Below are 14831 nucleotides of genomic sequence, written 5' to 3' on the forward strand. Positions count from 1 at the left end.
TTTTTGTACTTGAACTTACCATTGGCTTTAGGTTACGGAGCACACTTGTAAACTAAATTACCTCTTGCAACAAGAGATCTACCTTAGACAACTTTAGATTAAATAGTTTAAAAAAATTACCTAAAATATCAAATAGCCCAGTATTGAAGTAGAGCAGAAAGAGTCAGAATGAGTTAGAAAATGCCATCTCAATATTCTCTATAGCCTGAGCATAAAGGCAGCAAGAGATGCTCTTTGTAGCCTTAGCATACTTATGAATGTTTAAGAAGTGGAGCAAAGAGAAGAAACACTTTAGAGGTAATTTTATTATAAGATGAAAAAAAAAATTATATTTTTTCCACCTAGATTTTGTTTCAACACTTAAATAATATAAAATAAGCTTGCTACATCTTTACTTTGGAGTAACTAATTTTATTGCAAATACACCATTAACAGCTGTACCTTCTAAGAAGCTGTGCCTTTAATGAAGTTATAAATGTCAGACAGTAAAAATTAATTTGGCATTCTCCGTGAGGAAACATATATGCAAACTTGGGTCCAATCCTATAAATGCCTATTCTCATGAGTAGAACCAAATCGAAATTATTTCATGTTGGGCATATCCAAGTTTCACATAAGGTTTCAGACCTACTTCTGAGGGCACAGCTCACAGTCCTATAAAGCAGATGCACGTGGATGTTGATGCATCTTTCAATAATGTAAGATGAAAGCGTTAAGCAATGCAGGCTTTAAAATGTTTCACTTGGCACAGTTAACTTTCACCCAGAAGTACTGGGACATGAGTAAGAGCTGCTAAAACAGGGACTTTCTGGATGAGATCTGTACATATGTAAGTTAACATAAGGAACTAAATCCTGAAGGATACTTTTGAAAATTAAATCTTTTCCATCATTTCCTTTTCTGCTTTATTAAAAGGCTAAAATGTAGCACAGTTGAATGCAAACTGCTGGCTACAGTGAGTTACACTCCTTTGTCATAGTTACACATTATTCTTTGTGAGCAGAGGTTTTTGACTTGCATTATTTCTTTGTCCATAGCAAAGTGCCCTCTTTGCTGACTAAAACTACTGTGCATTTTATCGCTAATAACACATCTAAATTCTTATTTTAAATCACAGCCCTATTTTCAAAAAGAGCAATTTTACTTTTCTTCCAGAAAGCCATCTGCTTGCTAATGAGACTTGTTTTCATCAGTAATTTTGAGAAGAAAAATGGTTATTACACTTTAGCACTTTTTAAGTGACAAATAAAGAATACCATCTAGCCCACTATTTAAATACGTTTTTCCCAGTACAGGATCTACAGGCCAGATGTATCATTATAATTATAAACATTTGTAATGAGTGTCGGTGCAATTGGGGCCCACAGTGAAGTAGCATCACCTCAGATAAAAATCTTTCAATAATAAATTTCATACATAAGATTGCTGTAATTTATAAATCCCTGCATTATCAAAAATTACCTTTTAATACCAGCAAAGCCAAAACGGCTTTTGATGATGCTATGTACTTGCATTTTTTTCTAAATATGTTTTTAAATTTTATCAATGCCTAATCAATAGACAATGCTGCGATACTGTAATTTCTCTACCTCCCTTTTACCAAAGCTACTCCTGGTGGAGAGTGCAATGACAGCCTAACAATCAACACTCTCACAATCATCTTGATATTTGGCTGAATTATCCTGCTTAAGGTGCATTCCTCATTTCCCAAAATATTCCCTTTTCCTGATGCTGACTATTGAACAGCAGTAGCATGACAAGACAGCAAGAGACAAAGGACTGTTAACGGGAAGATAAAAACTGAGACAGAAAATGAAGGAATAAGAATTAGGACATCAGTGAAAAGGATGAGACCTATGAGAGGGGAAAGGGAATCTGTTTAGGGTGATGACAGACGAAAAATCAAGGAACACGGAGGATGAAAAATAGTTTTCATAGTGATTTTAGTAGTTTTGTCAGCAGAACTAGAAAAAAGCGAGGAAAGAGGGAAAGTGGGAAAATAGTGAATAAAGCAACAGTGAGGATTAGGGCTAAACAAAAAAATTGTGGGAAAATGCAGAGCTGAGTGAAAGGATAACTCAAGTACAGAAGGCCCTGAAAGAGTTGCAAGGACATAAATATGAAAGGAAAGAGGAGAAAAGAAAGCAAGTAATAAAGTTGTTAAGTTGTAAAAGAGAATGCAAATTAAATGGATTCCCAATAAATGTGCATGGAAATAGGGACAAAAATGTCATGGAAAAAAGTTCAAATCAGTACACATAAAACTAAATAAACTACATATCAAACTGAATAAAGAGCTTCTAAAAAAACCAAACAAAAAACCACACTGCAATCTCACATCTCTCCGCTTCATCACTTGCCTATATGATCAGTTACTGCCCCACTTTTTCAGGCAGACAGGCATTTTTTGCCCCAGTGTATCTCAGAGAGTCACTGGTGCAGTTTCTTTCAACCACAGTGCTATTGTTTAGCTCCTCATTGGGGTCTCCTGCATTGACATTGCAGGAGACACATCCCTCCTGTGAAACCAAAGGACTGCATCTGTACCTGAAAGACGGCCCACGCCCAAACTGTGATTAACACTGAAACATGTGTCTTATTTGTGGCCAAATACTGTCAAGAAGGTCAACACTGAAAAAAAAAAATTATTAGGTTAGGCTTAACAGCCAGCACAACCTCATGAAAGAGAAACTGTGTCAAGTCTTTCGATCTCTTCTCTCTCTCCACATGTGCACTTTTTTTGGGTGCAATTTATAGCTTAGCTATGAAAATAAAATTGCTTTGGGTTAAAAACTTGAAAACAAAGTCTTGGTCAAAGTATGAATTACTTTTATAGGTTTTTCGAAAGATTGATCTTTTCATTTTCTTGTCTTATGAGTATATATCCCATTAGATCTGCTTCTGTGTAGGAAGTGCAATTTTAGCAAGCAATTAATCCATAAATGAGCTGTTTCAGAGTTTTAGGTACTGGGCATCATCCTTCAAAGGCTCTATCCTGGCCCTGTATTATACCTACATGTTTCCACAGACCTTAGAAAGAGGCTCATTTTGTCGGCAATCATTTAATTGAATTCCCTGTGAACCACTTTTGGAAAACCATGCACAAGATAATAAGCCGTAGACAAAAAAAAAAAAAAAAGGTAGTATTTCTAATGACCATGTCACTGAGAGATACAATGACCTTTAAGTCCTTCAGTCCTGAACTTCTTGTTGCATACTTTATTCCAAAAGAAAATATGCAGTCAGAGAGCTACAGAAATTATACCTATTTGAACCTGGACCTCTTGCCAGGGATGCTGAGTTTCTGTGCAATAACAACACCGTGATTCCTGTGTAGTTCTCATCTTTCACATAAACTGGAGAGTCTGTGATTTTGACACCACCACTCCACCCCCCAAATTCAAAGATAAACATTTTGAAAAATTTGCCCCATGTGGAAAGGCAAAGAGAAATCTAATGCTGCATTTTATGTACTCAGATGGTCACATAAACTCTAGCACTTTCCTGAGTACAAGGGAAAATCGTGTCTAAAGACCATTTCATATTATGAGCTCAAAGTATTTAAAAAACAAAGGAATTCTTCTTTCTTAAACTTCTTGTGCACCACATTTGCAAGGTGTGAATCATCTGGACATGAGGAAAAATGTCTTTACTGAAAGAGTGGTTAAACATTGGAACAGGCTGCCCAGGGAAGTGGTTGAGTCACCATCCCTGGAGGTATTTAAAAGACGTGTAGATGAGGCGCTTAGGGACATGGTTTAGCGGGCATGGTGGTGTTGGGTCGACAGTTGGACTCGATGATCTTAGAGGTCTCTTCCAACCTTAATGATTCTATGATTACTAGTAAACCAGAAACTAGCTAACCTTACAAAAACATATTGGCCTATAATAAAAGTTAATGTAACTGTTTATATTGGTAAGTTGTAAATAATGGTTTAAATATCTGCATATATAACACTTACACTAACTTCAGAGTGATAATCAAAATCTATTGCAAAGTCTTCAACTACCTTTTAAGGCAATTACATTTGGCTGAAACAGGATTGGGTGTATGGACTATGTAAAGGACAATGTTAAAGCACATTCAGACTGGAAACCAGAGTAGAAATGACTACACAGAATAGAAAATAAACCATTAAAAAAAAGAGTTATTGCATGCTTTTAATCTTTAAAATTATTAAAAAAAAAAATGAGCAGAAGCAAGTAGTTCTATTCCTTGCCAAATTCCAATATTTACCTGACTGTAGCATGTCGCTTTCAAAATGACCATTTAAGAAAAAATATTTTTTATTCACAAAACTGAAATTGCAGCCCCCTACAAAATGAATGCTGCTGGAAGCCAAAGCCCTGCTGCTAATCCTTTACAGATAAGGCAGCAGTGCCCGACAAGTCACCAGGAACGAGACTCACTATACTTCCGATACCAGTTGGACAGACTTACACATTGCTCTTGCAAGCTCCTTGTGTTCAGTATGGTGTAAATTTTAGCTCCTGCAGCGTTACCTGGCTGACAGTGTATATGATACATACAATAGGTGTTCAGTGTACCACGGCATTCCTCAAGCACTTTGTTATCTATCCTTTCAAACATTCTGTCTTGTGGATCTGATCTTCCTATCCTACTCCAGTTCCCATAGTTATCATGGACACAGAGCCACCCTTTATTATTTAAAAAAAAAAACTAGCTTAGCCATTCTATACTTCAGATGGCAGAATGCAATGCAGCTCCAAGCAAAAGCCATACCCTTCTGGTGGGACCCATCAGCTCGTGTTCAGCGCTATACCAGCAGAGTGTTACGCAACCACATTTGCTTGGCTTTCATTCGCTGCAAGTTTAGATCTGTATAGCTGTATAGACACAGCCCATATAATAGTGGGATCAGATAGAGATAGTCCTGTGGTGGGCTGACTGTGGCCAGTTGCCAGATGCCCACCCAGCTGCTCACTCACTCCCCCTCCTCAACAGCATGGGGGAGAAAACAAGATGGCAAAGCTCATCGGTCGAGATAAAGACAAGGAGATGACTCACCAGTTAGCATCACAGGCAAAACACACTCGAGTTTGGGAAGACTAATTTAATTCAGAGCCTGACTGCAGTCCCTGTCAGGAGAACCTGCTCCAGCAAGGGCTCCTCTCCATGAGAAACAGTTTCTTCAGGAAATATCCACCTGCTCCTCCGTGGTCTCCCCACGGGCTGCAGGGGAATCTCAGCTCCGGTGCCTGCAGCACCTCCACCCCCTCCTCCTCCTCCTCTGATCTGGGTGTTCACAGGGCTGTTTCTTTCCTCACTCCTCACTGCCGGGCAGCGCTTTGCCCTTTCTTAAATATACTTTCCCAGAGGTGCCACCAGTGTCTCTGACTGACCCAGCTGTGCCCTGCCCTGGGCTGTCGTGGAACCGGCTGGAACCGGCTGTGTCCAGCATGGGGCAGCCCCGGCCTCTCCTCACAGAGGCCCCCACAGCCCTGGCTGCCAACACCCAGACACGCACAGCTGGTACAAGTCCAAATGATATTAGGAAGAAGCTCCATATATCAGGGGCCACAGCCATATGTTTAATCACACCAAGTATTCAAAGTCACTCGCATAAAATGAATGAACTAGTTTTATTCAGAAAAGGATAACGCACATATTCCAGTAATTTGAGAACGTGCTTATGTCTCAGAGGTAGTATTACTGTCCATTGGGAAATTATAAAAAGGAATTGCCTCTAAATGTTCTCTAAGGCCTTGATACCATTGCTTATATGCTGGCTGTGACAGAAAGTAAGTGCAAAAACATAAAGGTTATTTCCTGGCCCAAGACGAGTGCTCCCCTGCACCCAAAGATGGGGTGGCCCAGAGGGAAAAGGAGCAGAGTTAGTGATGAGACATGTAGGAACATCCCCAAAGTACGAAGCCCCTCAGGAAGGCGACTGGGCCTCATCAACACCGGTCCCAAACACCACAGTGGAACAACTTGAACGCCTCCAGACCAACTGCAATGCAGGATTTGTCTCAATGGGGTGTTTCTCTATAACCTTTCCAAAAGGCTTAGAGGGTATGAGCACCATCAACATTCATCCTTTCCAGACTGTTTGCTCTAATATTCCGTTAACTACCAGAACATCAGTAATCCCATCACACCAGCAAAACGACCTTTCCTGGAGGGGCCGAGCACGGCAATTTTCCCAAACGATGGAGTAAGGAGAAAGCAGAGGTCAGAAGCTGAATCCCAGGCAGCAGTCACGCAGATATTCACCATGGGGTAAAGGGGGCAGACAATGGCAAATTATCTGAACGGAATCAAGCACAGCAGACCTGAGAGGCTATATGCCAGAAAGTAAGACGGCAAAAACGCCAGCCATAATAAATACATCTTTATACATCTTTTCTTTACCAGTGGTTACCAACCACAGTATCTTTGCCAGGGCAAACTGCAAGGAGACCCTCAGTGGGAAGTGTGTTTTCTTTCAGATCTGTAAAAATGGTATCGGGAAAGTTAATCCTACTTCAAAACATTCACCTTGTTCCGTCAGAAGCTATTCTTTTCACCAGCTAACATAAAAGCATGGCAATATTGTATTGCTGCATTAAGCATTTAACTTAATTTTATGTAAATTAGCAGCAGTTTCATAAAATTTGTTGACAATTGTCATTTTGCTGTGGTTCATTTCCTGCAAGAGCTTTAGAAGTTAAGTTTTACACTACTGAATGATCCTCATTCAGAGAGAAAAAGTGAGTATACATTCATCACCTCAAAGCAGTTTAAATTAATATGACCAGTAACACAGTCAAGTCTCTTGCTGAAGAATAGGTGTAAGCAGCTATTTCATGTAGCAGATTCCTTGCTCAACAGTAACTACATACAGCAAAATTATAAAGAGTGAAAACACAAGACCACATTTTTCCCTTGTCCAGTGTTTTCTTCATTTACCTTCAGTAGCCTCACGGCTGCTCATCTTCAATGTATGCAAGTTATTTATTGATCTGGGATTTTCCAAAGCTACTTAAGAGCGGTTTGGGAACCTGGCTTCTATTGAATTTCAATGAATCTACTCATAAAAGAATTAGGAGCTTTAGGAAATTTTATCTTTATTGTTTCATACCACAGGAGCAACATGGCATCCAATTATCTTATCCTTTGCTGGTAAAAGAACTACAACTGAGGTACCCAATTAACAATTTTTAAGCTTGTGAAACTAGTCTCACATAATTATCATCCAGAGAAAGAAAGAAGCTATTTTAGCAAACAAAGTGAGACTCAAGCTTTAAAACAAGGTATTTCTGGTTGCTGCTTTTCTCTTACTCCTCCAACTTCAGTTTAATCATGATTATAGAAGATGATATTCTCTCAAAATCCCAGAGAAAGATTATTATCAGAGAGAACTTCAATATGTTATGATAAGGCTACATCTACTCAAACTTCTAGAGACAGGGACCATTCAAATTTGATGATTTGTTAATGGAAACTGGGGTTCTTTCAATTCAGGACCAGTCAGCTACAAATAAGTTGTGTGGGTGGCATGTATTCAAACAGTTATTTAGATACCATTTAAGAAAGCTCAAATACAGAAACAACAATGCCAGGATAACAAAGAAAGTGCAGTTGCGGACAATACGAGAGACAGAGTTGCAGTCTGGCAGTGCAGAGTGAATAGTTTTCAGAATTTTGATGCTGCTAAAATAACTGAGTGTCAAGTACTTTCATGTCTTGGTAGTAGGATATTTCATATTGTACTGTGTTTTTTTCCCTCTCATAAGATATTCATGATATTCAAGCAATACTTAGGGTCACAGATGGTTCTAATGGGCAACTGTGCCATAGCAAAGCACAGCTGCTTGCAGCATGCCACAGAATGATATTAAAAGATCTCAGAGTATACTTGTACCAGACCTCAAGTCTCTCTTCACAGGGCAAGTATCAGGCAGTGTTACAGCATCTTCCTCTACTTCACAGCTAAGAGACAATAAACCAGCCCTTGCTGGAACTGCTGCTGCACCAAGCATTACAAAACCCAATCAACGTGTACAGTTCCAGAAAGAAGCTACAGAAGATAAGCGATTTCTTTTCCTGCTCCTTTGTTTCACCTTGCCTTAGCACAATGCGTTCTGACAGAGAGGAGCTTGTGAACGGAGATTAGAAAACAATATGCAAGCCAGACAAATCCTGAAGCTGCAAACACAAAAAAAATCCTCAAGTACTAAATGGATGGAGTCATTTGCCAATATACCTTTCACATCTCAACCCTGTTAGTAGGAGGTTGAGGAGGAAACCAGGTAGTAGTACATCAAATCAAATGTCTAGATTTCAGAAGCCATTGATATTCCTTAGGCAACCGCATGGCTTATTTAGAGATGAATATGTTATTCAGAGGTACAACTGTGGAACGCAACACACACTGGTACCCCAAAATGACAATGTTTTAAACTGGATCTTTAAGATACAGTCAATGACCTTCCCTACTTAAGCCGCTATAAAAGTTGCTGAGATAGGCAAATTCTTACAGCTCAAGACCAATACTACTGGCAAGAATGGTAAAATTAGCAAAAATACCAAAACAAAACATACACCCAAGAAAAACAGTATTAAACAGGCGTTTCCAACTACTGAGTGCCTAAAGCAGGCAATAGTGAACAGACACTAGATGACACAAAAGGTTGTCACTATTTTTGATTTTTAAAACTTTATGCATTTTAACAGTATATTTGACTTTTGTAATTGTCCCACCAAAATAGTCCGGCAGAGGAGTCTACAGACAGCAATTTTTTTTTTTTTTTATTTATTTTTCTTTTTACAGTAAGGAAGTCCTCTAAACTTTTGCATCAACCTCCAGACCAACAGCTATCTGTAAAAGTCAAACATGTCTGGCCAGATTCTGGGGTGTCTGATAGAGTTCTATTGATTTCAAGTGAGCTTGCTGATTTAGCCTACTGAAGAACCTAGCATCATCCGATTAGGTTAAGTAAATTGATTTTTGAATCCTGACTACTTGGAAAAACCTTATGGACAACCTAAAGACTTACCACCCAAGAAAGGGTAGAAATTACTTGGTCAGGAGTTTTATTAATACAATTTTTTAAAATCAATTTTCTCACAAACAACTCACTAACAGAAAAGCAACAAAATCTGTTCACTTAATTATTCATTACAAATTACTGAACCGCGTTCTTTGGTACTATAAAAAGCAGCAGCTCCACTGAGAGCAGAAAGAATTACAGCTGCTAAGAAACAGAAGAAAACACAAGTATAGGTGCCACAGGAATTCATTTCTGGTTTTACAAAGCTATTTGTGAGACCATTTAGTGGAAGATGGGAAGTAGAAGGGGAACAGACTGGTGATGGAAGCTGTCTGTCGACTCAGAAGAGCACAGGCAGTGACAGGACACCTCCATCACACTCGTCGAAAGCCCATGGAAGCTATGCCTGCATAAAGCCCTGCCCCAACCTTTGCTAATGCAGAGACTGACTTCAACGATAACTGAGAATGCCACCTTTTTCTCCTTTCTGTCCAACCCTAGATCTCTTTACTTACGCTAATAAAGGGACTAGATTGTATGATTTCAGGTGGATTCCTGAGGAAATCAGTTGATACAGTCATATTATATGTGTTTGTACAGCCAAATAACTTTCAGGTTCTATTGCAAAACCTGGTTAAAATGCCACCAGGAGAGAGGCCACAAAGATATTTAATTCCTAGAAGTTTTCTGCAAATAGATGGTTGAGTGATAAGACTAATAAGACTTTTCATATTCTCACCATGGGAAAAGCTGCAGCATGAGAATTTCTCTCCTTTTAGACACCTTGAAATCCCCACGGGAGAGAAGTTAAGAACTTCCACTTGCAGGAGAAGCTTTGATAAATGCTTGCACCTTATTGGAACCCAGAAAACCCCTATTACTAGGCACAAATCCACAGAAAATCAATCAAACTCCATTTGTTTATGGCTATAGGAACAACTAGCAATATCTGTCAGGCTACACCAAATAATTCATCCTACGTAAGTCAGCAAAGAGCTGACAAACAGAGGTTGCGTTCGTCTATAAACAAACAGACACATGACTTGGTGCACTAAAACTGGAAGGTCCTGTGTCCCTGGCATTAACACTACACAGTCCTCAAATATTTCATAAGAATATTTTTAAGATAGTTTATAACTTCTTACAGATACCGTGATGCAAAGCATCAGCACGAAAATTCAGGGACGTTAAAATCATCTCTAATGAGAAACAACTTACTTGATGAAGCTAGAGTACTTACACATATTTCAAGAAATACTACATTTGACATTAAATTACGCTGACTAAACAAATACAGAACCATCAAGACCAAAACATAATTGTGAGCAAGTATGCAAGAAAGTTTCACCCAGCGTCCCAGCTCTGTCACTTGGTTTTCACGCAGAGGCCTGGGCTGAGTTGAACTGAAAGGATGAGACAGGGCACCAGACCTGACATGATTACCGTCTCAGCCCCTACAGTCAAGTGTTGCCCAGGCACCTCATTAACCAGCAGCTCGTCAGCCAAGGGCTACAAAAACTGTAGGCGCATAAGGATTCAAACATCTTCCTGCTCTACAACCAGAAAAGCAATGATGCTAGCTGCTACCTTTGACTTAGGACAGCCTAAGTAATGCATCCTACAGAAACTGTTAGCATTTGCAAAGGGGAAGGTATTTCCAAGAGGAGCAGGCCGGCTGATATCAGGAAGAGTCTAGGCTTGCTTTTCCACCCCATCCCCCTTTCTTCAAGCCATCAACAAACTTCAAAAGTTATGTTTTTAATGTGCCATGACTTTTGACTGGCATTACTGAACACAGATCATATGGTCCAGTACAATAAACGTGCAAAGTTCTTGAGAGGAAAATATCTAGGCATCCAGCAAGCTGTTGGATTTGGAACTACGTGCTAAGTATCAGGCGGCGAATTAAAAACTGTGTGTGTACTGTTTTTGTGCTCTTATCACAATATTCATTAGTTAGCCGAAAAACTTTTCACTGCAGATACTAACACTATGCTTGAAAATATTATATTAGAGGACACAGTAATCAATCATCAGTGCAGTACTAAAATCTTAACTGTACCTGATGCTTCCAACTACAGTTTTTTGTTTTTCAGAATCCCAAAGTGTTTCAGAGGCGGTTAATCAGAGCACCCTCACCACAGCCCCGGAGGCAATTTTCCTATCTATTCCAGAGAACAAACGCTGGAGCAGGAAGGTTGCAATCATCAGTGCAATGTTTGCCCAGACAGAAATAGTTTCCAGACATCTTGAATTTCTGTCCCTCATTTTAAAGATCAGACTGCTAAATACTGTCTGATGTCTGATGTATTATTTTCTTTTAGCAGCAAACCACATTTCTAGCCTTCCTGATTGTCAGTATTGCTTTAATACAAAATACATGGTTCTTCACTTACATTAAGTGATTATCCTGGGGATAAAATCAGGAAATTCCCTCATTTTCCTCAGAACGCAGGAAACAAGGGAACATAAAGATTTAATATCACCTCATCAGTAGTCTACAAGGCTGATAAGAAAAAAGTCTGTAAGGTTGCTACTCCGGTCTTCAGAAGCTCTTAGCCACATTAAAAAAAACAAGGTCTTTTACTATAATTAAACATGGTTTATTAAAGCTTTCTCTCATTTTCCTTTCTTTGCTTCTTTCCCCCTCATAGTTTTTACATCTTCTTTCATTCCTCCCTTTGATGTTTGCACGCTTTTCATACTTTTATTGAAAACATTTTGCACTGTTCATTTCCACCCCACCTCCCCCTGTTTTAGAGGAATACATTTTTCCTGTGTCTGACTTTGCCTCTGCCCTCTACAGCTCATCTACAGCTCAGCGAGAGCATAGGGAACATATGCTCTGGCGACAGTGTTCATTACAAAGTGGCACATGAACAAAACACCTTCCATCTCTTCCATTTCTTTTGTCTCTCACCTACACAGTGAATGTGACCTGTTCCCCTTGATATGAAGATTTATTCAGGATTTATAAAAAAAAAAATGAACCCGTCCTTTCAATTGTATACTTAGTGCAACTATAAACGTTACCGTTAAAAGGAAGATAAAATAAGAGTGGCTCCTTCTTTACTTACATGTGTCTAAAGACTCATCTGAATCATCAGGACAATCAGGCTCTCCATCACACAGCCAGTGCTGGGAGACACAAGTCACGCGATCATGACACAGAAACTCTCCTACGTCACATAACTGATGTTCTTCTGAAAACGAGAATGTTATGAATGCAATGATTAAAAACGAAGGAAAATAAAGTGGCACAATGAAAATGAAAAGTGAAAATAAAGTGATTCTGAAATCAGAAATCAAAGCAAACAATAGAAACAATGTGAAGTAATAATTTAATGAGATATCTAATGCCCGCCCTTAGGCTGCAGAGCCCTAACATCCACTGCAGTGTTTCCGTGGGAGCATTCCATAACCATTCCAACGAGACATGAACAGCATTAGCATAAACTACCTCTATGAAATAGAATTTTAAGAAATTCTATTCTTCTCTATTTTGCCATGAAGTAAATTTGTTCACTCGATAAAAATCAACAAGCTTTAATTTCATATTATCAGCAGGGAGGTACCCCATTCTCCTCTTCTGCCCCAGAAAATATTTTCAAATTGTTGTTTCAAGTAATCAAATTTTCAAGGATGTATTTTTGTAAGCAGTCAAAAGTCTTTTTAAATAAACATATATATTTTTTACTATTTCTTTAGGTACATATGTTAATGACCAAATCCTATCTCAGTTTTATATAAAAACTATTTTACATTTCATGTGACAAAGTTGCAAACAAAGGATTTAGTTATTCAATCTAAATCCTTGGGCACCTTGAAAACAATGGCCTTAAAAAGAGGGCAATTTTGGAAGCCTGGCACACCCAAACTATCTGCTGGCTTCCACCACCAAAGTCTGACGTCCTTGAGATCTAGAGTTAATTAACTCAAGACTATTCCATCATTAATTAATGTAAAACTATTCTAACATTAATTAAAGCTCACAAAGCCTCTGTGCAATCTAGTATATTCATTTTATCAATATACAAATTACAGTAGTGCCTTCCACAAGGTTACATTGCAGATGGCTGGGAAAAGGTTCCTTGATTATTCTTATATTGATACAAGTGAGAAATAACTTCACCGGAGTCAATACTGTTACAAGATATAAAACCGGGTATAAATAAGGAGAGAATTAACCCCAATTCCACTTGTAGATCTATCCATCGGTTTAGTTCATACCAAAAGCCAGCGGATATTGTTACTTTTTTTCTTATCGCTATTAGCACGCTGTAAGTCGGTGCCCTGTGTACACCGCTAGCTCCAGTGCCTGCTGAACCGAGTTGCTCTCTTGGAAGACTTTCGTTGCTGCAGCTTGTGATTAAGTGCTTCGACTTTTCAACAAGCGTTACAATATTCATTTCTTAGTCTGATATGTCAACTAGCAATTAGCATGATAACACAAAAACCACTGTTCCTCAGAACAACTCAGCTGGCCGCCTGAGCAAAATAGCTATTCTGCAGACACTACGTATATATTGTGTTGTCTAATCACTGTAAGATGTGTTTCTAAACATGCTTGTAAAGCTGACTCTGAGCTTCAAAGGAAAACTCTTACTGCACGGTTTTTGGGACATTTATGTATTGTTACTCTAGGAAATAACAATGGGAACACTTTGTTAAAATTAACCTATCATTTCATATGCGCACACCTCGTTTTCAAGGTCAGCCTCTAAAGCTACTGATGGCTACAGCTTCAAATGAGTCAAAGTTGCAACTATTATGTAGATATGTTTCATATTGCTTAACCTAGCTACAACACGGCTTCTCTAACTGCGTAGGAATCAAAGCATTGCTGTTGTATTTTAATTCCTTGCATTTACTACAACAGCAAAGAGCGCTCAGTCATTTAAGTTATCTTTGTAAGCAATGAGTGACTGTATAATTAAAAGTGTAAGTTTACATGCACATGGAAGTGTTTTTCTTAATCTTTCAGAGAGATGACTGAAGGTCCTGCCTTGATAGCGCTTCTTGAAAAACCATCTTGGAAGTCAGAAAGAGGGAGGGAGTCTGGCAAGCTTCAGCATTTTAAAGATATGCAGTAGTATGAGCAAAACCTGTATGAAGAACTGTTTCATATTTGTTTTTATAATATTCTTGAAAGCCACAATAAATTTCTGTTTCTTTATGGAAACCTTGTACTACAGTGTGAACTGTCATTTTCTGTCTAACATGTCTGTTTGTAACAGACTTGGGAATATTAAAACTAGCACAAAACCAGTTATCTACCATGTCCACTTATTTATACCACTCAACAACAATTATTTCTCAGAGCAAAAAATAGTTGAAATGGCTAACTTCATGAATTAAGATTCATAAGATCAAATTATTTCAAATTAGATTTTTCTAAATGTTATTTGTTATAGATTTCAGAACTGACAGTTAAGTGAAAAAACCATTAAAGAATAAATACAAAAATGTAAAGTTGTGAAAACACTTATACAGTCAAGTTTACACAAGTGACTGGTTCTACATGAACCTATTCAATTACCTACATGCAAAATACTGATAGGAAAGAAACAAGATTTCTTTTTCTAAGTCCTGTCAATAATTGGGTGAAAGGAGTAATCAATGCTGTCATTTATGCCAAAATGTAATACTCCGAGTCTAATTATATACTGCAGCAAGCAGAGCCCCGTGTTAAGAAAATCACATTTGAAGCCGATGAAGAATTTCAGTCTAGTTTGTAAATAAACCTTAGAGTGATGCCAATGAAATCACTGTGAAATGTGCAGAACTGCTCTTTTGTAGCTTTTCGGTGCAATGTCTGTATTAAACCCTGTCCC

General features: G+C 38.5%; 1 protein-coding gene across 2 annotated transcripts in view; it reads right to left on the bottom strand.

The window, feature by feature from the left end:
• LRP1B (LDL receptor related protein 1B) overlaps window positions 1–14831 on the bottom strand; it is a 780133-nt gene that overhangs the window by 587684 nt on the left and 177618 nt on the right. The window contains exon 1 of one of the 2 annotated variants that reach the window (XM_076343116.1): window positions 12075–12160. The exons of the other annotated variant lie outside the window; for it this stretch is intronic. The gene's annotated coding sequence lies outside the window, so the exon portion shown is untranslated. Of the gene's footprint in view, window positions 1–12074; window positions 12161–14831 lie in introns of those variants that run through there. 2 annotated transcript variants of the gene reach the window in all.

The sequence above is a fragment of the Aptenodytes patagonicus genome, chromosome 6, assembly GCF_965638725.1.
Source record: "Aptenodytes patagonicus chromosome 6, bAptPat1.pri.cur, whole genome shotgun sequence".
Taxonomy (NCBI): Eukaryota; Metazoa; Chordata; class Aves; order Sphenisciformes; family Spheniscidae; genus Aptenodytes; species Aptenodytes patagonicus.